Genomic DNA, 24,905 nt, shown 5'->3' with positions numbered 1-24,905 from the left:
TTTTACACATTCATTTTTGTTGGGTTTTTTTTTTTTTTATGGCACGTTTATGGCCGCACTTAACGCTTAGTAGTATAATATATGTGAACGCGGCCCCCGCGCTGTTGTAAATCTACACGGCACAGTTATCGCAGCGCCAACAACAATAATAATAGTAATCATAATAATGTAATCTTTTTGATTAACGGTTTGTTTGCGCGAGAATTTTCGCTTATACAGCTCGGCGGCAGTGCTGTACGAGTTGCACACACTGGCGGGGTGAAGAGGGGAGGGCACGGAGACCAGCAATACTTTTTATCCTCGGCCGAGCGTTCAGCTGGCAGCCGCAAATTGGAGTGTCGCGTCGCACATACATACCCCTTCGCCAATGAAACTTTTAGGCTTTTATTATGCCACATGCACACATATGTATTTGCGCCGCGTCTCCGTTTATCTGCGACGAGCACACGCCAAAACCCCGGCCAAAGCTTCACGTTCTGGCAACAACCCTCCCCCCCCCATGTAATTTAATAACGCAATAAAATTGCGGAATTCAATTGTGCCGGTGTAATTATACGTACCGGGAAGCGATATTATAAAAAGCAGCTAGGGGTCGGGTGGTCAAAGAGGCTTGTGTTCTTTATTTATTGCACACCGTGTTGGTCGGTCGCGTGCTATGTCGATGACGGCTATAATATCAATCCACGTAGTCTACTTAAGTTGGAAGCGCCGAACACTTAGATTTTGCGACTTCTCCGCTGTCAAACTTTTGTACATAGTCCGATACATCTGTCTGTCGACAACCGCAGCTGTAGTAAGTTTTCTACCCGCGCGCCGAACCGTTTCGCTTAAAATATAATTCAATTTCCAATGTTTCACCGACGTCTTTGAAAAGTATTTATTCTTTCCGAACGTCAGATTGCCCTTATTGCCAACTAACACGAACGTTTCCTCTGGACATACTCTCCCAGCGCGCCACCGCTGTTGTCTGAGAACAGTCATTATCCCGGCGTGCCCGCAAGAAAAACGCGATACTTTAATACTGCCACGGTTTTTTTTTTCCTTTCTGTTTGGATCTATTTGTAGTTGTCTTTTCCCGGCACTCTGTCTCTCTCTCTTCGACCAAAAACTATCCGCACATCTCACCCACACGTCGAACCGAAGAAAAAGTGTCAATTACCACCGACAACGGAGGCGGCGGCGGCGGTGTTCATTTTTCATCGAATCCGTACCACCACCGCATACATACACACACACACACACACACATTGTTGTTGTATACATGTTTTTGTGTTTAGCTTTTCCGGGCAAAGTGGAAAGCACATACATATACACCGTACACGCTGAGGGCCATTGGTCTTCTTTAACGGCGAAGATCTCTCTCCTCTTACTAGGTCCGGCCGATTTATTCGCGGCAATTTATCGTCGAAACGTGCCGCCCGCACGACCCCATACATATTATATTTGGCACGTGTTTACTCGGGTCGGAAAAACAGCGCAGAAAAAGACAAATCCGTACTTCCCCCCCCCTGCACCACCCGCGAGGCAGCCGAAACGTTTTTCTCGAAATTAGTCACGCGACACATTCAGTCGAGAGTTGTGTATATTATGTATTTTTATTTTTTATTTATACTTAAATCACATTTTCACCGAGTATTCACTAGCCCGGCGTGTGCGTACATATAAATACAGGTACACACATTTATGTAACATCAAAGTGACAGAATACCTAGGGTGCGTATGTGTGTGTATATACGTGTATTTTTGCGCAAACTATACAGCCCGTCGGGCGTGCCGACTCGGCGGCAGGCAGAAAGAAAGCTTAGTGGCAACGACGGCGACGGTGGCGGAACGGCAAATATGAATAATAAACGCATTTAAATATTTATACACGCCCGTGAGAATTCTATTGCGAGAAAACGTGAGGATTTCGACGATGGGACAGAGAACGAAAAAAAAAACAAACAAGCACATACAGCGGAGGAGGGCGCGCAGTTAAAATAAATAAAAAGGAAAATCATCCGGTCAGGGGTAGCGAACACCGGTGTAGGTTCGAGTCAATTCAATGATGGGAAGTCAAGTCACGTCTGCTGGCAAGGCCCGTCGGTGCAAGGATATGTGAGTGTGTGTGTGCTATTTGTGTGCACCGATGGTTTTCAGATATAGCCGTGCAGTTCGACTGTAAACCGTTTGCAAGGATATTATACAAGCAGAGCGGCGGCGTGTGGAGATCATTTGGGTCACGTGATATGAGCCAGGTTTTTGCGGCGAGAGGGCGGATAAAATATACCAACGGAGGGCAGAGTTATTATCCTTTGGCGTTTGAACGTGAGAGGAGAATATTATAATAATCATAATATGTGCAGTGTACACATTGGACTTACGGCGGTATCTGTTTTAGTTTTTTACCCCGCTGCCGCCGAACGGATACTACCATTAATTCGATAAAAACAAATACAATTTTACAACCTCCGGACCGACCCAAAGTTCACAGATCCGACTGACCGGATATACGTGTGTGTATACCCTTGTTAACATTTTACAACGGTTGTATCCGAGTACTCACAATAAAATATAATTGGTTGTGTGTTCAAGTTTAAATAGACGCAAACCGATTGTTCATCAAATATAAATAAATGACTATAGGTCGTATAAATTCCTCGAACGGAAACTTTGCCATTCGGTAAAGCGTAGTGGCGCTTGACATATACTTAAAATGGCATCTTCGTCGACTGCGAGCGCCTTTCCATCAATTCGAATTATATACATTATGTAGGTCTCTATGACGGTTTTCATGGTGTGCTATATTTTTAACAGTGCATTGATGAGGTATATGTGAATTGTAAAATAACCGTTTATCATAATAGAATCGTCGTCTTGATGGCTTATAAAGCTGAGCGGCATACGATTGAAGGGATGCCGATACGTGCTTTGACTGCAAGGCTAGACACTTTTATCGTGACCTCTGTGTGCATAACGTCGGACAGACATATAATAATAACAATTGTCAGAGATTTCAATTGACCGGGTGCGCGCAGGATAGACCGTCTGCAGTGGTAAGGCGACGAAACACTTTTCCGTATTACAGATAAGACAATAATATGACGTATTGCACGATTTCTTCCGACAGAATCATCGTTCAAATGTAAAAATTTAAAAGGACCCCGTTCCAATTTCTTAATGGCAGAACTTTAGCGGCGTAGGGATGATACACGACACTGGAGTTGAGCGTTTTGTAGGCCATTCATTAATGTGTACCTATCTATTCACAACGTGCGAAAACACGGAACAACCATACACACACCTCGCACAAGCAAAACGCGTTATTATGACACGTTTTGCTCGTCGTAGACAATATGTCCGGCGAGATCACGGTAATTATTATTATTACTATGATCACGGCGGTGATAATAACGCTGTGAACATCAGTATACCACCTATGTAGTATGTAGTGGTAACTGTTGAAATCCGTACTTAGAGGATCAGGCTTTTTGAGCTCGGGAACCGTTATTTACGACGGTGGACAGCAACAGCAGCTATACAAAGCTGGGGGCGCGTTATTACTCATATGGAAAGTGACACATACGCTTTGTGATGGAATTCAAACAAGAGCGTCCTCGCCCGGCACCGACAGCGTGTATACACATATAGAGGATGCGCTCACAGGCATTTGGCCTTTGCTTTTTGGACGGGGATAATTATTAATATGGCGAGAACGGCGGCGGCGGCGGGTTGAAAGCCCGTTCGTATGTATAAATATACTATACGTTGAGTGAATGAAAGAGAGAGAGAGATGTAAATGCGATGATGCAGCGGGTACACAGGATCTGTTGTTTTTGGAATAAAATTATTATTAGTTATTACACGAGCGCGCACATAATAATATATAGGATGGCAAACGAGTGACGGCACGACGACAAAGAGAACAATAATGGAATAAATTTGGAACGAAACCGTATGAATATAGTATAGCTATAGCTGCCTATAGACGAAAGCTAGTATACATGTGCACATGCAGAATAGATGATAGCCGAGCCAGTACATCAATATTTTAACTGTCCGCGATAAAGGCCAACCGAACCACCTAGTGTTGAAACGCGTTGATTGCTACTCCGTTTTACGTTTTGATAAAATGCTAAACATCATCTGAATAATGAATATAGCCGCCATAGCGAGGGCCGAGTATAGGATTTCAAAGAGAATACCAAACGCCAGAGAAACCTCTCGGATCAAAACCATGTAATGGTTTTATGGAAAATAATATGTTACTACATCAGAAACAGGACCACAGCTAATTCGTAATGGCCCAATGCCTGAGGGATAATAATTTAGTGTAAAGCGGATTGGACCTGAAATTTTGTTGTCCCAAATTCGTCCCAAATTCGAACGCACTACGGTTATAATGCAGTTATCCTATGCGTTGCATAATCAATTACCCGGACTGCGCTATCATTGATGGATCTTTATACATAAATATCGATAATTCACGAAGCAGCTGTATAAGATTGATGTGATATACACGGTCAAAGAACATGTTAGCTGAAACCATTGCACTATAACCGATTACATCATAAACTATTTTTATACGACTATAGTTGTTTGTTGACCTTCCAAATGTTCAGTTAAAGAAATCTGTTAACAAAAAATGTTAAGTTTATAAATACTTTAGACAAAACGCATAGGTTAAAAGAATCTCATTTATAGTCAAAGTACCGAAAGTAAACTATAAACTATTTACTTTTTTCCACATTTACAATGTCTTTCCACTTTATATCTTTGCATTCATGTCGACTGTTGCCTTTCTTGGAAATAAAGTACATGCTACAGCTTACACATCATGAGAAATGTAATCGATATATTCATATGTGCAACTAATAAAGCAGTAACTTATTAAAAAATCAATAAAAAAAAAAATGTTTAAACTTTGAACACTTTTTTTTTTTTTAACTTTAATGCGATACCACAAGTATATGACTAGAATCTTAATCGATACGGACTTTTTCTTGGAACTGGTCACTGACATAAGTGAAAAAAAAAACAGTCCCGGAATGTGATCACAAACATCTAGTAAACTGCAATGAATTATTTCAGTAATTAAAAATATATGCATGTTAAACTTTATTTTTTCAAGCAATTAAATAATAATAATACTCTCCGTTTATATCTTAAAGCCTTTGTTTAGCCTCTCCGACTTTTTCTCCACAAAAGATTTCAAAATAAACTTCGAACTGGCATTTAAATACCCCCCCCCCCGATCTTTGCCACTCCCGTTTCTGGGCTAAAGAACATTACCCGGCGTTCATAAACATGGTAAACATGCAAGAATTCCTCAAGGGTGTTTATTTACACAATGCTGCGGCACAGAGAATTTATTGTTATTTCATGACTCCCAGAAGAACGAGCAGATGCATTCGTTTAAAATGGTTTTAATTCAAAGACAAAACCCATCGATTTTAACAAGTTATTCAGATTTCACAAAGTACTCACGAAAACACTGTGGCTCTCAATAAAGCAAACAATATTATACGAAATATGTAAAGCAGAGACATTTCGAACTTTCAAAGAATAGAAGAAACGTAAAATGTATAATACTGAAATTGCACAAATAAAAAAATAAAAACTTTATTAGATTTAATGAACTTTTTTTTTGTTTTATTTATTTTAATTCAGAGTGCAATTCGAGACAATGAAACACGTGTTCATACTCGGTTTAGATAATATAAACACAATTGTATACAAGGTTTGACGTTGATTACATTGAATTGTTAGTTTTATAGTTTAGAAAAAATGAAGCATGCCCACATGCTCAACTAATCAATGGTTATATATACACAACGGTCTTGACGAGTTTTATACAGCGGAAAAATGTGTTCTTTTATACGATTAGGATTTGATAATTACCAACATTTTATTAAAGTCTTACAGATATTACATTATGTTTAATGTTAAGTACATTTTATGCAATTACTGACTAATTTTTAGTGTTGGTTTTATTGTAATTCGTACAGTTCTTTAAATTTTACTCCACGAATTTATTATTTTGTATTTCCCGAACGAATCTTGTAAATTATTTTATGTCTCGAATGCTTAATAAATTAAATAGTTAAACATTCTGAATAGATATATCACTGCTAACCTTTTCGTTAATTTTATTTATTTCAGGCGGTTAATTTAATAATTTAATTAGAACTATTCTGTTCCCTCTATAATTTCGCAATGACATATTTCACATAAGAGCTCAGTGGACAGCCGCCATTACACGGCAAACTATATACTGGGATTTGATTCTTGTTCAAATAAGATAACCATTAAAAGTGGCTATAAAGTAATTGCTTTCTTAAATCCATTGTTTCCATAGGAATGATGCGCATCGATGTTAAAAACTACTGATTGTGTCGGTGCGGTGGTTGCGTTGCTGCAAAGATCTTTATAAGGCTGTAAACAATACGGTTGTTGTAATAAAACGCAAGACGAGGGCGGATGGGCGACAAGTAAAGAAATATCCAATTCAATATTATAGAAACACATTGCGCTGTAACGGGAATCGTAGAAATGACAATAAAACAATCGGAACCCATGTGTGGTGTATAGACAACATTTTGGACCTGCCCATCTGTTACCGGCAACGGTCGCACCCCAAAACCTTCAAAAAAGAACTCGACCGGACGCACGGAGATGGACCTTTACCGTTTCTGTGCACTATACCTACCTACATTACAATATGTGCGAGCACAGCCCCGGCGGCGTACTGCACTTGGTAAGTTTTTCGTCCCTCGAAACGTTAACGTCCGGGTGCGTAATATTTTATTAAACGAGTTTCACCCTCCTCTTGGCGGTATTAATGAAACGTGCTCGTCACGACCGAAGAGTACCGAACGGAATATACGCGGACAAAAAGCGAGAGAACACAATTTATTTCGAGGTATAACCTCGTCCCGGCTCGTACACGTACTTATAAAATGATATAAACACCACCGCCGACGACTATATAAAACATACATAAACATATATTATTGCACAATGTATATAATATAACACTGCGCTCTTGTATATTAAAATGAAACTCTGTGGACGTTTGCTGACATAGCAGCTATACCTTTTGTGTAACACATTATGATTATATTGTTATTTCCACTACAGCTATAACATGAACTCTCTTCGGACGAGTCATCAGAAATCCTCGGCCGGCGAACGGTTTGTCCGTATAAAACGTTTCCACTGGGTAAAGCAAGAGTGTCTGTGGCCTCTTATTTTAATAAAATTGATCCAGGGAACTCGACATTGTTACATTTTTCATTTTTCCAAATCAAAAGCTTCGTATACACGATGAAATTACGTTATTTTCTGTTTATAGGACGCTAGTGTCATTGTTCGACGGTCTTGAATTAGAGTCAAAGGGGGAAGGGTGATTCCCGTCCGACTTTTTACCAGAACTAAATTCGAGACCGTCATAAAAGGAACTTGAACCCAGTAGGTTGTAATAATTAATCGACAATTTATCACATCTGCTATTAAGTGGGTTGCATACAATTCTGTAAATTAGAAATATTTCATAATTTAACATGGTAGTGTTCGGAAATCTTTAAGGTTTTACACGTTTCCTTTTAATGACACGCAAGAACCGTAAAATGTCGTTTCCGCTTACAAATAGTTGGCATATACCCAACTAATACCACAGCATCTTACACCAATATACAGGAATAACAACTTCCCTCTGGTCCCCTTAAGTCACCACAGGATTATTCATTTCTCTATTTTTGAAAGATCTTTGGACGTTTTTTTAGGTAATACATTTTATTTCATATGCTTGCAAATGGGGATTTGTTTTATCCAATAAAATGCTGGTCCAAAGTTTAGGTTCTTAACACAACTACAATTAGTCTCGATAAAGCAGCCGTTACTGAATATAAGATGAATGTACAAGTGATGTCTTTGAAAACATTGCGGGTCCCATGTATTTCCTTATCGTTAATCTTTCTCCCTTTATTGACCCTACAAAATTACTGTCAGCACTTACAACTCGAATTTAATGTATCGGTTTCTTAACCGTACAAACCGTATCAATATTCAACAGTATAGTATTCAACAAACTAATTTGCACAGCCTTTGATTTACATAGATGGACATTTCACTAGTTGTATGAAACTCAACATACATAGAGATACAGCTACCGTTTGCCCGCAGCATTCAAACGAGATTGCTTTTCAAGTTTTAGATGCTAACATCAAGTATTAGTTTCAAATCGAAAATCTGAACCGACTTCCACGAAAGGCGTACCCAGTTATTGCCTCTAATGTTAAGATCAAGTAAACTTATTAATGGGAAATACCTTGTTTGCACGATTATTGTTTATAAATATTAAATTATTAAAGCATATTTCACAGGTTACTAAAGATTTTACGAGAGAAACCTTAATATTTCCTTCGAGTCATTAAGTTGTTAATATATTATTACTTTACACTGTATCTCCAATTGATAAGACACTGATTAATAAAAAATATTACAAAACTAGAAGCTCCAAATCCGCAATAGCCGTAATTTCATAATTATATTATGTGCAGCGTGTCAAGTTTTAAGTACTGTATATGAACCGACGGAAAACTACAATATATACTCTCATAAAGTTCCGAATACTAAAAATTCATATGATTACAGTTAGCAATAATCAGTAAACATTGAGTAAAATATATCAGTTGAAAATAAGACACTAATATACAAATGCGATTATAAACCATAACCCACGAGAGCACAATACAACACACAATGAAAACTACTTGTTTTTCGTATCAGGATATTTACTGTATACGTGTTTACAGTATACACTATAACCCTAACAAAATACTCGAAATCGCACTGTTGTTAGTAAGGCCGTTGGGACAGTAATGGCAAAAGATACATAAACACACCGCTCCGACAGACTCTCGAGACTATTTCATTCCTTAGGACGTTAGCAATCTCATGTTTTCTGTGGCTTTGTTATGGCTGTCTCTGCATATTTTATATTTTTCAAAAACATTATTTTCTATGCTTGTTAGTTATTCCAAGTTTTATCTAAAGACATTCCTTTCAAACGAGTTAAGGTTATAATTTGATCAATAAAAAAAATATATTATAAAGAATATATAACGTTATAATTAATACTTATCTATTAAGAAAAAACAAAGAATTTTTTTTTATAATTTAAGCTTATTTTGGTAATCTAAAAGGCTTCAAATAAAAAGTATTAGAGCCAAACATTATGGGAAGAAACATAATGACAAAAGTATCAGATAAGAGTTCAATAAAGAAAAGAAATAACAAATATGAATAATGTACCACATTATATGAATTTAAAGCTAAAACAACTTTTTGCATTTTTCATCGTCGATAAAAGAATGGTCAATTTAGTACCACTTTGACTACAATACAAAAAACTTCTAAGGTACCTATTAAAAAGTTTAATAATATATAATTAATTTTTTATCGTTGGGCTCAAGAACAAAACTTGATCGCTTTTCTTTATAAAAAACGTTATTGATAATGAACAATAAACTGAAACAAGTTTGTTATAATGCACAATACAAAGTCAGTGACAAAAAAAAGCTGAAATATAGGTGTCCATTCAGAAACTTTTTTAAAATTTTACAAAACCGTAATTAAGTATTATGTTGTATAGGCTGTACATTAAGTTAATCGATAAAAAAATAAGCAATATAAAAGAGCTACAGTACGATCAATAGTTCGTTCGATAGAAGCATAATTATTAAATGTCGTTAGTAAATATTTGATTTAACAATCTCTTTTCTTTCATTTCAAAATACAAAATCATGTAATACAAAAATAGTATACCACATATTCCTCAATATAGTTTGTATTATTTTTATTTCCAAACGATAATAATTTTAGTGGCTAGAAATTCCTAATGTATAAATCAATACGACACTAAATTATAAAATCAATTGATGTCCAAGGGCATCTGCATGTCATTTGTGTTTAATTCTAAAATATAAAACAATCTAAAAAAACAAATGTACTTTAAAATCTACTTTGTTTCATATTGAAAAATAATTTCTATAATGATGTAACTAGCTTCTTTAGATAGAACTAGATAGTTTCAAAAACGTCAGGAGTGGAAAATATTGAAAAAGTGCTAAGTATAAAAAAAATGGAATGGCTGTAGTGTGCGCGTAAGCCATGAAGCAAAAATAAAATGTCTTTATTGGGTGCAAAATAGTTCAATATACCATAAGTACTATGAGCCAACAAAAAAAAAAGTTTAGCTTATACTGAATTACGATAATGTTGCGAAATTACCCTGTTACAAGTGTTTCACGCGACTTATAAGTTATAAAATGGCTACCGATATTTACTTCTTAAGAAATTGTAATTTATAATTATTATCGTACTCAGACGGGCCAGAAGGATACTGCACGTTAGACGGTGGTCGACCTCACAATTAATTATTATTATAAATCATAAGGGGAGCTTGCATAAAGAAAACATACAATAGCACAAGACACGCATTAATCAGAGATAGCTGTTTAATCAAAAACAAAAGACAAGTAATAACGTGAATGATTAATTTTCCTGAAATATAACGGAAAACATCATTAATGTTGTACCTAAGGACGGGTGAATACAAATGAAAATAATACGACCAAAAAAGTTTTGATTCCAGACCAACCTGTGTGATAACGAAGTGAACAAAATCCATTATATTGTGTCAATCATTTATACAAAACGTCTGGCTTCTTTTCCCTTTACTCACTCTGAAGTCTAAATTAATGTTTCGTGTACAGTCAAAATTATTACTTACCGAAAGACAGCACAAGTGTGCGACAAAATCTTAAGTTTCAATAAAATAAAAAATAGGCTGTGGGCTAAAAAATATCGCGTCTCGACAAACGAATGCCTAGTGCCTTTGAACTTATTGACATGTGACAATTTACTGTCCTTTTTTTTTTACATAACTCTTTTATTTTGTCCGTGATCAAAAAGGTTCGAAATATAGTTTTCCAATCGGATTTCGGCCACCATAAGGACGTGGTGGGTATGCAAAATTCAAATTATGAAACTTAGCACAGTCGGAAAAGTTTGCCTCCCCGAGAGCACACGTTCTGTGGACGCCGTCGCCGCCATAGTTTATAAAAGAAGAACTATAATGCGGATGCGGGTTTCAATTATTCGACCAAAGATACTGCCGAGAATTCTTGTTTCTAGAATAGAAAAACAGAGAGAGAGAGAGAGAGAGAGAGAGGAGAGAGGTAAAGACGGAGACGGCAGTGAACATCTAAAGTGAAAGATGGCACTCGTGAAAAAAAGTGAAAGGGAGGAAACTTTGCACGCCCGCAAAAACTATTTCGCCCGTATGTCGCCCAACTCTCCTAAATAAATTGGATGGGGCGGTCGTCGATGAGATGTGAAATGGAAAGAAAAATTGCATATTTATCTCTTCTTTTATTTGTATACATTATGTGTCTGTGTATCCGGCCGGTTCTTCAATTTCTACCGCTTAAATCTATCAGTTAACATGACTTAACAAAGCGGTCTGCCGGTAATGCCATAGTCGATTTACATGATACAAATTGGCCAAAGATTTTGATTGTTATTATTCAGTTAACGTCGATAAAATATTATCTCAAACCTGTGATTGAAAAGGCCAATTTCAGGTCTCTAATTTTTAACAAACAACGTTTTTAATATCGATAAAAAAAGTTTTGTGTACTTTTATTTTATCGGTATTATAAACAATAAAATATAATTGTTTATTAATATTGTATATCTGTATCCAAACTGTTTTGATCGAAAATAAACATTGACAGTTGTCACATCAATCCGCAGAACTATATATCGCAGTATTGTGACTTTACTCCTTATGAAAATTAAAAACCTAATACACCTATCAAGTGTGTTAAGGAGTAAATACGGTAAATCATGATATGTGTACACAAATGTAGGCTTTTTGTATATTCTGAACTCTATTACTACGTGTAATTACATAAAATGGGAACTGGTAGACGCTATTGTTTGAGTGTGCTCAAATTAACCCTCGGAAATCATTGTAGGTACTCAGAAATCTAATTAAATACTACTATTATTATTGTGGTACACGGCCTGAGTCAAGAGACGGAAGCAGTCTCTGATGTTTTCACACAAGATGTTTGTTCGAAGCTCTGTTGTATTTACAGTAGCAATATACAGCAATATATGTACTGTATAAATATCTCGTCCCGCCTAGTTTTTGTTTTTATTAGGTCGAATGCATCAACGGCTTAATTAGCTTTCGGTATGCTAAAGGACGTGCACTAGAACACGCGTTCGTTATGACTATAAACTGCGAAAGAATTCATTGCAAATAATTAACCGTTTCTTGAAGAAATAGTATTTCCCTCCCCCCCTCTCTCTTTAAAGACAATAAATTTATATATTTACACCGTGCGATACACGACGTACTCGGCAGAGTTATTTGGATAAAATGCGATTATTGAAAGAGACATAACCAAAAAAACCTAGCGAGCGTACGACGTTCAAACGGGCTGTGCGGCGGATATTCGGTTCGCACGACGCACGAGAAAAATAACATTGCACAGTGTAGGTTGGACGTATCGTATACATACAATAAAAATATTGAAGAACGTTTAATATTGCGGGTAATGTGTATAAAAATGACAAGCGACTGGTACGGACTCAATAAAAACAACATTGCGCGACCCTCGCCCCGTATCATTTGAGAGCGCCTCGCCGGTTGTAAGATAGAAGGACTACCGCCAGATGCTCCTAACGAGCCACATACTCGCTACTTTACTTTTTTATTTATTTTTTTTCCGGGAATAAGAAAAAAAGAAGACGAATAAACGTGATTTACTGGCCAATTTAAAAACCCACGGGTTCGTCGCCACTATACACTGCGTCCGCTGTGGTAAACAAAAGAGGGCGAACGAACGGGCTACGCGAAGAGAAATGGAGGAGCGAGAGACAGAGTGTGAGAGGAGAAAAAAAAACTTTCGCAGACGACGACAAAATCCCAAGAATATATCCCTTGTCGTCTCTGCCCTGTATGTGCACTACCCCTCGCCCACTTTAGGCACTCGCTTGGCCGTGACGGAATGAACTTACTTACCGCGGGTGCGGGCAGCAATACGCCCTAATGGTGTCCCAGGTAAAATATTATAAATATAAAAAAAAACACCCGTTTATTATTTTTGTTTATTGCAGTGCCGCGTTTTTTTTACCCTCCTTTTGGCTCTCCCCTCTCCCCTCATCGGACTTGCCTTATATCCCGGTCGGGTTTAGCTTCCGCTGTTCTACGCTCATATATTATACACTGTATTCGAGCAAACAAACGCGACCGCACCGCTAAGCCGATTAAATACGATAAGAAATCAAATGTTATTATTATTATTTTTTTTTTATAGTTTTTTTCCAAACGGTCATCCCGTTCAAAACGAACAGGGGACAAAAGTTAAAAGCCAATAACTGCGAATCTTTGGTCAGTCCTCGCTAATATATACAATACTTTCCAACTTCGCTTACTTTCCGTTTTTCTCTCTCTCTCAAAAGCCGAAATGTAAAAATATTATATATTATTTTTGTCTTTTTGCTGAGCTTGGTTGTTTTTTTTTTCTGACAATCCACTAAGAAGAAGAAAAAACATATTTGAACCAATACAAAAGTAAAATCTTGTTCCGGTTGTCGGCCCGACAACGTGTATACAAGCAATACATTATTTATTTGGCTTTCTCGGGGGTCCGAAAAACCTTTAACAATAATATCTTAATGTGTAGGGTTTCACTGAATCGTTGTGTAAACAACCGAAGAAGAGTCACAACAAATACAAACCATACACATGCTACAGAATACTGCGAACTGTGTACGTTTCGGGCGTATGTTATGCAATTTATCATACAGCACTACTATAGTATAGCTCCTGTACGTACTCTGCGCCTTGTCAATGTTCTTGGAATATATGTTTTTTATCACCCCCACAAAAAAACTCCATATAAAAATTGAAATGTATTGTTACAAGCGATAGAATATTATTCTTTAAACGCAAATAATAACACACTACGCGCCAAAAAAAAGCCATTTTAATGTTTTACGCGTTCATTGTTGCTCTGCCCAAAAATATTATGTCGTTAAGCACAATAAAAAAGGGTTCCCGGTAAGTCGCCGTCGACGAGTGTATTCATATAATAACATAACATTATTAAATCAGTATGCAGATAATTAGAAAATATTTTTTTTTTTAATTAATAACGAAAATTCCACCATAGGCAAATCAATTACTTTAAAAGGCCAATTCATCTCGCGCCGCTTACATGATAATGCGCTCATTTTAATGAATTCTAATTATCAATTTGAACCACAGACAAAGCAGGTTCAAGCTAAAACAGTATATTCAAATTGTAAGTATGAAACCATTTTTTTTTTTTTTGTATTATGTTATATAAAATGGCCACCTCGGGGCGTACCGGTAAAATTGTCTGGGTTTTAAAGCAAAAACAAATATACACCTATTCCGAGCGAAACCTGCCTTCCGGTGGTGTTGCTTAAACGTCAATAACGCGCATCTTATCGTGCGTTCGACGTTACCACAGAACGGAAAATAATTTTCAAGCAATTTGCAACAATAATTATATGAGTCTGTTAAAAACCGTCAGTATGGATAAAGTATAAACGTGTTAATTTATTTATAGGATAATATCCAATGTGTAAATTGATTATATATTTTTTAGAAGTAGCTTTTATTTTGTTTTTAACCCACACATTGATTTATAAGAAAGAAATATACTGAAGAAAGAAATACACTGAACGTAAAACAAGTGTATTCAATGAGCAATAATAATGATAATACTAATTTAAATCAATTAAAATGTTCTTGAATCTTTTATAATACAAGGTCGATTCAAGCGAAAACTTCCTAACCCCCTGAGAACCAGAGCTTTTTAAACTCGGTCAGACATTCATGCTGTTTGCCCTAACGATTTATATTTTATATTTAACTGTTCACATGATCGCTCAAAAAACTGCGAGTCGGGTTGACTTACCTCAACGAGTAGGCTACGAAAACCTATTTTGTTAAATACCATCGACCATAAACCATTTTGAAAAACACCGACTCGGTTGCCAACTAACTTTTTGACGGCGCAATAACGACGCCCCGAAAACGCCTTTACACATACAAGTATGCGAGACTGGTAGGTAAGTAATACGAGTAGATACGTGAAATGTATGTAACACACGAAATTTAAACGGCCCGTCCCGTTATCTATATTCCATGGGAATTTTCCGCAGAAAGTCTCTACGGACTCTGGCTATAACGCCTCCCTCTCCCTCGGCCAAGACGATCGAGCTGGCGGCGGCAACGATCGTTCTTAAGGCCGGGACACGTACGCACGACGACCGTCGTCGTTGTTTGGTGCTTAGCTAGGCGAAGCATTTGTCTTGTGCGCGTGCGAGTCGAAAAGGTAAAAAAGCTAAAGGCACACACACACACATTTAAGAGATATTCCGAAATTGAAACAACACGAGCTCGGGTGGGGTAAACGACGAGCAGCATACATATTCGTCAGTGTAATGCAGCATTAGACGTGTATGTGTGCATGCAGCGGAAAAGAGGGAGCTGACGGGCGTTTTTGTTTTTATTATTAAATTCCGAGCCGACTATATACGCGCCGTGGAATTGGTTTTAACGTCTAACGCGGAGAGTAAGGAGCGTTTTGCAAACGACCCAATCGCCGGAAGTGAGCTACTACAGTACCTATACAAGAGCACTGTGTATATGTATATACACATGAAAAATATACCGGCGGGAGTGCTATATAACGGCACGGCCACACGATCAAAACAAGCCAACTGTCTATTACACAGTCGATATCGACAGCGTGTAATAAGCAATCTTACGCACGTAAAATTTCACTTACCCCCGCGACTCCCCCAACGCTTGCACCACAACTTCCCCTTCGACGGTATTCAGCACACACAACACACTGTCGGCCAAACATCCGGCCGAGAAATGCACTTCCTAAAACTAGAGAAAATAGAGAAACAATCGGGCAAAGAGCTTGTTTAATTCGGTGACTTTTATTGTGTGCCTGGCTGTCGCTGACAAGAGGCAGGGTTCGCCCTGCTATGCGATGACGGTTCGACTAATATATTATTCGACGAGAGTAACTCAGAATTAACGTAAATCGACGGGGAAAAACCTCTTTGGCCAACGCGTGCAACCGTCAAGTCCCCCCCCCCCTCCAATGAGGGTCCGCGTACAAATGGCCGGTGAATAAATTCATACTGATGAACGTATATACGGTGTGCGCAAAGCTCGCAAGCGCGGTTAACGGTATAAGAGAATGTGTATATGTATGTATATATATATATATATAGTGTACCGGCGGAGAGATTGACAGAAGAAAAATGTTTTTGACGTGCGTGTAAAACCGTGCGCCGGTGTTGGATGGGGCCGAGATTGAGCGGGGTGGGCTTTCGGATAGGCATCGGCACCAAGAATTGATAATCCATTTGCCGGTCGCCGGAGATTTATACCGCGGAAGGAAGGCGTTAAAAAAAATATTTCCCCGACAGTTAAATAGAGTTTGATTTGTTTTCTATCGTTTGCCAGGTCGCCGGCAACATCGATCCCCGGGCCCCTACAGCCGCGGCGTAGCGACCCCATCAACACCGGCGGCGTGTACCTACATACTACATAGTGACCGGCACCACACACGCATACACAGTCCTGCATCATAAATTTTGTACATTTTTTTTTTTACACCACCATCCGAGCGGTTTTTTTTATTGTAGTATTTTCTCACAGTAGGCCCAAAGTTACTACACCATAGGCATAAGCTGGAATCCTGCAAGTAGCCCGTAAAGTGATCGACGCGAGTGGCCGTTGTTTAAGCATTCGGTCATAGGTTCCCAAATGATTACAAGTTACCACTTTGGTTTTGACGGTTAATGTCGACGTCCGAAATTACCCCGTGGTTCGTTTTTGCTAGGTTATAACTTATAACCAAGTTCTACCATTTGAAGAATAACACTGTACGGCTGGCTGGGGACCTATGACAGCTTACCTATTGTTTCCTATGTGATTTTTAGGTTCTATCCATAAAATACACACAAACAATAAACAGCTCTAGGCGAGTAATATCTATGTTTTTCTTCGGCAAAGTTTTGCCTCCGGTTCCGATCAAACCGTAAGACTAGAGCGCTTTTTTGTACACGAGGTATGTTGTACATGACTTGGACACACGCAATATAGCTGGTTTTCTGCAATTTGTTCTGTTTGTACAAAAACATCCCTTTGTTCTCATACACGCACCAACTAAAGATAACCGTCATAAGTCGCAAACACTACTCGAACACATGGCTTGTTATTTTTCATTCTGTTTACTTTACTCAAACACGAGTTGCATCTTCCGTTTTGACAAAACGAAGCGCTTATGAACCAATGCAAACATAATATTATTTGCTTAACCCTTAACTTGACATCGTATCTTTAAAGATATGAGTATATTATACTTGAATAAAACATTACATGACCAAACTAAAAAGTACTATTATTTTAGTGATTTTTAATATTTAAAAATTAGCCCTAGCCAAGTTAAGGGTTAAATGTCACATTTTAATACAATTTAGCTGAAAATGATATAAAAAAAAAATGTCAAGCAAAGTTCATATTAAGGTAATGGGTAAAATTTAAATTGTAGGCATCACACTGAAAAAAAAATTATTTTTATATTTTTTATATTTTATTAAAACACATTTATTCCATTATGTAGTATGTTATCTCCGAGTAAAGCTAGTGGGAAAAAACATCCGGATTTTGATGTAAAACAAGTCAAATGAGATTTTAAAAATATTTGTGCCACTTGTGTTAAATTCACAAAAAAGCCTTAGAGAAGATATTTTGTGTAAATATACCTACACATTACATAGTTAGATTAAAATGGTTAATTCAGACATATGAACACATTAGACAACCTGTTTATTATATATCTATGATTTTTTTTTAACGGTTTGTTCATTTGCTGACTGTCAATAATGAATTTTGTAATCGGTGTTCATCGGCGTTCATCGGCGAATATAGTATAAATATTTGTCAATTAATTTTCATTCATTCAAATTTTGCAGTGTAATTAATATTTCAAACGTAGATATTGATATGGGATGATGTTGTCTGTAACGACGATTCATTTGGTAAATATCAAAAGAGTATTATAATTTTTAACAGAGACAAAGTAAACCGATTACGCAGCGAGTAATGCATCTTGTACTTACAGGCTATACTACACAAAATACTGTATTTCTGCGAGAGAACAAAATTGTATTTTATATTAAAATACAAACAAATCAATACAATGAAACAATGTAATTATACGACCTGGTATTGAATTAATGAATAATCCCGAGCACGTGTCGGGCTAAGAGGATAAAACACAAAATTAATGATACTAAGCGATGCACTAGTGATGAAAATATTATAAATTGAATAATGAAACGCGCTCGTGTTAACGAATGAGTTGAACGAATATAGCAAAGTCATAAGTATACGTAGAAAACTAATTACTACCCAACAATCAAAAGAAATTAGGCTTATAGCTTTGAAAATGCCTTTTTTCTTTATTTTATAAAAATCTACTTAAACCGTTCGAGGAATTAATAAAAAATACTAATAAATTACACACTAACTCGTTAAAATTTAATTTGTAGCAAAACCTTTAGGTACAGCGCGCGTACCTATATATTATTCAATTAAAATGTGCGCCGACTTAACTGCAGCTGTAAGACGACGTTTATTTCAAAATGAAAAATTACATCATTACCAATTACCTTGTAGTGACGACTTCCCACCTCCCCACCGCCATTGCGTTTAATAAGGACAAAATATAATGAGGAAGAATCCCTATACAAACTATGAACACAAACTGCTGTTGCTAAGATAAATTGCATGTTTGCAAGAAGGGAAGTTCTTTTTTAATAATAAAAAAAAACATCCACCTGGAAATTTATCATGTATGAAATTTAAACCTCGGGACCGTAAACAAAAAAATTATTAAAATATAATATCAGTTGATATATATCTAATACTTTGTACCAGCTATATTATTATATCGAAACGACGACACCATTGCAAAGTTATTATAAAACTTTCAGAGAAACCCGGAATAAAGTTCGGCACTAACGCGACCAGCAGTCAACATTTTTGTAATAAAGAACAAAGTAATAATATTAAAATAGGTTCGTGTTGCATGTTTTTTGAAAGGCTAACGACCTACTGTGGTATACTATATTGTAGTTAGCTTAAAAAACCGGTTTTCAGTAAAATCATTTAAACGCTAAATCTTTAATTTCTGTAGCTAAGAAAAATCACACATTATCTAATAGTCATCTCCGTTATAAACACAGCCCACGACATTGTGTTATCTTCTTAAAAAACACAATTTATGATGATGTTATACTATATATGCTACACAGCTTTTTGTACAAAAAACCGGCTATTAAGGAGCTCTGGAGAATACAAACGCGACGTTAGATGAATCCAAATCTAATAACTAAGACAAAAACTGAAAAACTCTTAACAAAAACATAATACGAATTACATAACCGAGTGTAAAGTATGTTGTGCATACTCTGTGTGTAATTATGTAGACTCAATCCCCACCTACAGGGTGACTTGTACAAGCATTACTATTCAATGTAAGTTCATCCAGCACAAAGTACTCGACGGACGATCTGGTATTCGCTGCGTGCAATGAAATATGATATTTTTATTAATTTAAAATCGACAAACGTCAAGTGAAGAAGCACACAGACGCTGGCGACAGCATAAAAAAAATGTTTGCATCAAACAGCGCAAATAGATTACAGAATACACGTGAGTGTCGTATGCGTCTAAGGGATATCAAGCAGCGTGGGGGCTTAGTGCACGCGGCCAGAGAGGGAAAAGGATGGTAGACGGGGATTTCAGGGGAATATTAAAAAAAACCTAGTGAACCGAGATAGAGGCTTTGTCGCCGTATGATCCCTCCGATCAAATCATGACTACCGTACGTGACGAACACATTGTAGGTACACCGCGATTGTTATACGACCGACGATTTTACTGTTATTAGGCCGACCGATAATAATAATAACAATTATTATCGCTGAACGTCCTACATTATACTACTACTACTACTACTACCACTGTGTTGCTGCTGGTTTTTGTGTTTAGATTAGATAAGACCGACGGGAACGACAGCTGTTGCAGTTGATGTGACGCATAAGCTGCGTAGAAAAGCGACACCCCAAGTTCATAATCCAAATGCATAAAATATATATCATGTCGTTACCGGCCGGTGGTAAACGATTGCAATGTTATTATTTTTCTATGGACCAGCACAATGCTATTATTATGTTCAAAGATATATATATATATATATATAAATAATAAGCGAGTTTCAGCTTATCCCCTATGTGGTGTCCAAATGGCACCCTACAACTATACCACAGCAAACAACCGAAACAGCATTCAATGATTAATATTTTAATTGATAATATGTCAAAATCAACATTACTTTAGGAGGTTGTTTTCGAATTGCATGATTAACAAAAATGTATATATATATATAAAAAATTGTTTTTTCTGTTGGTTAGTATAACAGTGAATCGCTAGAATAAGCTAAAACTATACAGATCCATAGGTCAGATGACAAAGGTTTTTAAGATTCTGAGTTTGTTTTACGCATAACTGTTAAGTAACATTAAATTTTGAATAAAACAATTAAGAAAAAAATAGTTCATACAGTAGATGTTAAATTAAAACAAATAAGGGAAAAATTACTTCCTTAGTTGTTAAAATTAAGGCAATGGATAATCAGATAAAGTCCTCCATCATACTATACATAGCATTCTATGCTCTGTTAATGGTTAAATCAAAATACAAAGGCGGCGCTCGGTGCCTTTGCTATTTTTTTCTCCTTTCAATAGAATTTTATTTGATTTCCATTCGTTTCTTCAAATCCGACCGGAACCTTTGCGTTTCCGGAATCTGGTCGGCGTGGGACACTTGGTCGTCGTTTTCGAACGATTCAAAATAGATTTTTTTTTTACTAAAAAAAATAATAATAATAAAAAGTCGACGATAAAATTTGTAATACACAGAGTTCCGGCAATTTTGCGGGTTCTGTATATTTTACTTCCGGTTAAGTGCAGAACCAAAGATGAGATAACGAACGACGTTTTATATTATTATGAAGATGTCGACAGTCATTGCCACCTTTGTTATAAGTAGAAGACAAGTCGAGTGTGGGATAGACAGTGCCAACAACGGTCCAATACGAAAATGTTGATAGCAATCATAGAACAATAAATAACTGTCCTTGAAAACAAAACCTTTGAGGAACTGTCACCGAGTGCGGTACGACGTCTAGCACGATATTGTTGCATTTCATTATAGATTATAATTATATAATGAATGTGAACAAATTATAATAAGGTGTGAAGTTATCCTCGCCGGTAGTCTGTACGCGATATATTATAGTAAAATACACACGAGACACATACAAACGTCAAAAGCTGTTACACAAGCCATCACGTTATCTGTCGGCAAGACTATAACGCATTATAAAGCACACATAAGACATCTGCTATCTATCATACTATATATTGTACGGTAGGCCGCCCTTCCCTAGGTAATTATTTACATCTCTCGTCGACCGAACTAGGTATACACAGAGTAGTCTTGTGTAAACAAGATATCGAATAATAATTATTACTAGTATGTTAATATAGCAAGTATATATTGAAAAGGCGATAGAAACTTAGCCCGAGGCGGATCCCTTTGCTCTCTTTCCAACTCTCCTAGTTCCTACCCATCCTGATTTTATAAAACTATTTCTATATCTTCAATACTACTCGTTTCTCTTAATGCATTGTTTCCTTCCAGTATTTTCCTGTAATTTGGCTACGCCTATTACTTATCGATAAATTGGGATAACCATAAAATATCGTGTTGAAATTAAGATATGTTTCAGAAATTCATAAATTTCTCAACGTCCAAACGAGGTCACTACTGTTTTTTGATATGCCTACCCAACCACCTACCGGTCGCCGCGCTGAGTGGTAAAAAATATATTATGCTAAATATGATTAATAGGTATACAAATTTTAAGTTTTTTATCGTACGTCATGAGGGATTATAATGACGACGACGACGTTCGCATGCAAATTAACGATTTCACAATGGAAAACAATTAAAATTCGGTCGTTAAGTTATGCGATTGTAATATTATTATTATTATTATTACTACTGTATATTATAATAATATACTATATATAACACGGCCGGCGGCAGTAAAAAGCACTGCTTATCGCCTCCTCCCCTCCAGAGTTTCAATTGTCAAAACAAACGTACCTACCCCAGCGTACCGGTTATATTATTATTTTGGTACCGGCGGTGGTTGGGAAATCATTAAAGAGCGATGAAAATTTAACGCCCCCCTACCCCTTTTCTTTTTCGTACCCGGGGGAGGACCTAAGGTCGCACTTTAAGACATCCTAAACGTTCATATTATATTGTTGGTAATGTGCTGGCGTTTAATTGGACGAGGGGAAAATATTATAATATAATAACAAAACAACACGGCCGAATAAGAAATCGCATGCATACCGGCTATATCGTCGGCGGCCAGTACAAGTACACTTTGTCTGAAGTAGTTTTTTTTAATATCCCAACTTTTAAGCGCGCAACTCACATGCATAAAGGTATGGACATACTATTATGTCGGTATAAATTTAAAAAAAAACCCGTTTTATATTATATTAATACTGTTTAATCGACCAAAAGAGTGTAACATTTTTTATTATACATTTTTTAAAAACTTTTTCAAACGGCTTTTAAACAATCTCATAAAATGTTTCCTACGTACAAGTGTATAATATTATGTTTATGCATTTCCGAGTTTATGAGAATTCAAGTTTGTACAAGGTAAAATTGTTTAATACTATACAGTTGTCGATAAAAAAAAAATGTTAATAAGTCGACCTAGCACGCATAATGATATTCAACAACGCCCTTGTGGTTCGACTACCTAATTTATCGTCGCGGTGTACTATTCTTAATTGATCCGAAACTAGTAAAAAAAAAAAAACCGTAGAAAAACACTTGACGACGGCGTGGAGGCAAAACAATCATTATTATATGTAATTCGGTCGGCATAAGTATTGCGCAATACCGAAGACATCGGCCGAGAGGAACGACTCGTGTACAAATAGATATAGCTAATAATTTTGTCATAAATAAATATTAACTACTCTAAGTGCAATGTAGTGTAACTAAAAAAAGAACAAATATTTTTGAGATGCATATAATACATTTTATTGTTATTACAAGTTACAACAGAAACCCAAGTGTCGCAATAACGTTAATAATAGTATATTTAAAGCTTTCTAAGGTCAAAATATCGTTGTTTCAAATAGTTCCCAACCGTTTTCAACAAATATGAATAAATTACAATTAAAAAAAACAAACGTTGTCGCCTTGATAGTTATGTTGCGTCCAACCGGAATATGTTGAATATTATTTTTTATTGAATCCAAGCTGTCACACACGCGTATTTACTCAGTTACACAATAAAAATGCGAATTTCTTGCGAACCGTGCAGTTTTTAGCTATACACACACTGACACACACATAAGCAGAGAAGAACACATTACACAGCAGTCGTGCGATACCACAATAATATTGTATTTGGTGCGTGTAATGAGTTCTACGCCAAATTGTGATCGTTTTATAATATTATACCCGTCGATTTGATCTTATAACGAGCGGCTTTGTATCGTTATTAAAGGCATATACTGCAGTAATAAGCACTTTGCGAAAACCGTTGAGTCAACATGGGTTGTAACAACTGAGTGTATAGGTATATATATTTATTGTTATTACTCAGCGCAAGCCGCGTGTAATGTAATCCGATTATATTTTAGACGAATACACGATGGGTACGATGATAATTAGAACGTTTTAAAAAAAAAACCGTTTATCCGCACAGATCCATGATTATAATGTGTATATATATATATATAGTGAATCGTCGCGTCTCTATCGGTATTGTCGGTCAAAAGAATGTTTGGCACGTCTTGGACCGTGGTCTGATTCGGCAAAATCTTTAAATGTCTTCTAAATGCAGAATGGAAAAGTGCAATTCCATTGCAGGAATTTTTCAAGTTTAGACTCAACGGCTTCTCAATCGAATCGGACTTGCAAGTCTTATTTAAGATTATTTATGTACCTACTCCTTGATTTAAAAAAATATAATATTTGTTTATGAAAACAATTCACACAGAACTATAAATGTATAATATTTAGGCAACACTATTGATTGGAAAACATTATATTATTACAGTGTAATGCACAAGAATCAAGTTGAGAAAAACAAACTGACTGAACCCTAGGATAGCTTCAGATTTTTTCGCATCGCATCGCGGAAAACCGACGAATGATCGCTCTCAGTTTAGACCATAAATCCGGAAGTCGTAGAACCGTGTTAAACGTCCTCTAAGCTGATTGGTGGAGGGAAAACAAAAACCGTCGGCGAGCCCATCAACAGAGGATTATTACTGTGGGAAGCCGTGTATTTTGTATACGTATACTTATTGCGGCGTCTATTTTCTCTGGTGCGACCGACGTGACTCGTACGACGCTGTGTTATAGCACCTGCAATATACCTGTAGTTTTATTTTACTATACAACGGCTATTGTCGTTTTCTTTTTTTTTTTTGGGGGGGGGGGGCGGAGGAAAACAAATAAATAACGACGGATCGTCAAACGTCGGTGCGTGTAACACAAACCTATAGTTCCGGGCGTCCGTAATCTGCTGCTACCCGTCGAGGTGTATGTGTCAATGTATAGCCGTAACCGTATCACGACGGCCGTGGCGAGAGCCCTTTCCCCTCTTCTCTCAAAC

The 24,905-nt window shown here is 36.8% G+C and overlaps 1 protein-coding gene across 2 annotated transcripts in view; it reads right to left on the bottom strand.

Annotated features, from left to right (window-relative positions):
- Positions 1 to 24,905, bottom strand: part of LOC126834901 (E3 ubiquitin-protein ligase MYCBP2) — a 170,679-nt gene that overhangs the window by 116,481 nt on the left and 29,293 nt on the right. The gene's annotated exons all lie outside the window — the stretch shown is intronic.

The sequence above is a fragment of the Adelges cooleyi genome, unplaced genomic scaffold (assembly GCF_023614345.1).
Source record: "Adelges cooleyi isolate 19-005CV unplaced genomic scaffold, UGA_ACOO_1.1 ACOO_flye_CR_arks_rails_tigmint_CR_PRNA_21, whole genome shotgun sequence".
Taxonomy (NCBI): domain Eukaryota; kingdom Metazoa; phylum Arthropoda; class Insecta; order Hemiptera; family Adelgidae; genus Adelges; species Adelges cooleyi.
The sequence above is the reverse complement of the archived record's forward strand: the minus strand, read 5'-3'. Positions and strand labels throughout refer to the sequence as shown.